Below are 2,024 nucleotides of genomic sequence, written 5' to 3'. Positions count from 1 at the left end.
AGAGAAAAACAGGGGAGAGGGGTTATTCACTGACAGACCGACATACAAAACGGAAACCCGAACCAACATACTGAGGAGAATAATGTCTTCCTTTGTTTCCCTTTCTTATTTCTTTGTCTCAACCCATTTTTCCCACCTCCCTTCTCTGTTTATCATTCTGTCACTCTGCCCGCCCGTCTCCTTTTCCTTGTCCAATTCCTCTCCTCACCCCCGCCTTTCTCAATCAGTAAACTTTGCCGTCGTCCCCCGCCCCTCAATTCTTCTCAGCGGCCTCGTTTTTCTTGACGGTTCTTTGAACTCCTCACTAAGTTCTTTCTGCTCGTTCCTCAATGCTCGGCCGGCCGACCGGAGCCTAATCCAAGGGCACACATCCACAATGGTCCGCCGGTCTGTCCGACTGTGCCGAGTTGCCTGGCTGTGCTTGTTCTTGGCAAACCCACAGGCGGACACGTCAATTACTGCCCCTGTCCCCTGCCATGCGTCACACACGCCCACAACTCCAGAAGGAAATAGAGAAAAAAACAAAAAAACAACAACAAACAAACAAAAAAAACCCCACCCTGCCTGACAATCATGTTCAATATTTTGTTTCCTGATTTTAGAACAGAGACAACACGAGAGGATCCAGAGTGTTAAGTACTTAGAAAATGAAAAAGCAAAACCAAACAAACAAAAGTAACAACAATGAAGACACAACAAACAAACCCCTATAAATATCGCGAGAGGTTCCAGAGTGTTAAGTACGTAGCAAATGAAAAAACAAAAAAACAAAAAAACAAAACAAGAACAACGAAGTAACAACAAACAAACCCCATAAATATACTTTTTTTCACCTAACTTACTCTCCTCTGCTCGTGGTTAGTTTGCAAGCGTTCTAATCAATGTGATTTGCTGCTCCTTCTTACTCATCAAACATCTATCGTCATTAATAGCTCCCCATCACTTTCATTGTTAGTTGGTCACTCGCAACAGTTCTAATCTTCGGCTCCTACGTGACCTATTTGAGATGCAAGTGCTTGATCATTCTTATTAAAACAAAACAAAAGAAAACAAAACAAAAGCGAACCCCAACTAGTCCCCGTTCCACCAAAAAGGATAATACTAATAATACTGGTTGTTGTCTTCTGTCTTACCGACTGGAGTGAAAGTTTAACCCTCTCCAAGGCTGTACAAAATTTATTTACCTCATATCTTTCTGAAATAAATAATTTAGCTTTCCGAAAATAAATTAAGTCACGGGTAATTAAGCCCACCCCTCCCTCTCTAATGGTTAATGCACACTGCTTAAAGCAAAGACACATGCACAATCTCCCCCCACCCTAGGACAATTTAGGAAGAAAAAAAATTGAACTATGGTAAAGTCAGAATTGTCGATAAATTAATTGTAGTGTTAAGCATCGTTTCATCTCAGAACTCAGGGGAAAAATAACAAACCCAAATTCCCACTCTAGTGTGACAGAAAAAAGATAGATTATAAATAAATCAAATTTACGACAGAAAACAAAAACAAGAACTTGAAAGGTGTTCAATTTTGAGAGTACAAAACAAAATCAACCACATAAAAAAGGCGTCTTGGGTGTAGCGTGATGTTCGCAGCGTATACAAACGTCGCTGCTATTAGCAACAATTAGCGTTTATTGTTATAACTCATTTATTACAATCAATTAACGGAGACACTGTGGAAAACCCTTCCTCTAGCTAAATGTTTTGTTACCCTAGATGACCAAAGGCTGGCCTTAGTGAACGATTTGTCCTCGCGACCTCTTGCTCTCACCTCTCGTAACGTTAAGATTTAAGTACCAGGCAGTGGGGTCTTCGAGACCAGGCACCTGATTTTTGGCCACCACCCAACCATAATATTATGACGTATACAGACCCATGCATGCCAATATGACGTGTGTGTGTTTGTGTGTGTGTGTGTGTGTGTGTGAGTGTGTGTGTGTGCTGCGCGCATATGTGTGTGTGTGTGTGTGTGTGTTTGTGTGTGTGTGTGAGTGTCTGTGTGTGTGTGAGTGTGTGTGTGA

This window comes from Aplysia californica, unplaced genomic scaffold (genome assembly GCF_000002075.1).
Source record: "Aplysia californica isolate F4 #8 unplaced genomic scaffold, AplCal3.0 scaffold01015, whole genome shotgun sequence".
Classification (NCBI taxonomy): Eukaryota; Metazoa; Mollusca; class Gastropoda; order Aplysiida; family Aplysiidae; genus Aplysia; species Aplysia californica.
The sequence above is the reverse complement of the archived record's forward strand: the minus strand, read 5'-3'. Positions refer to the sequence as shown.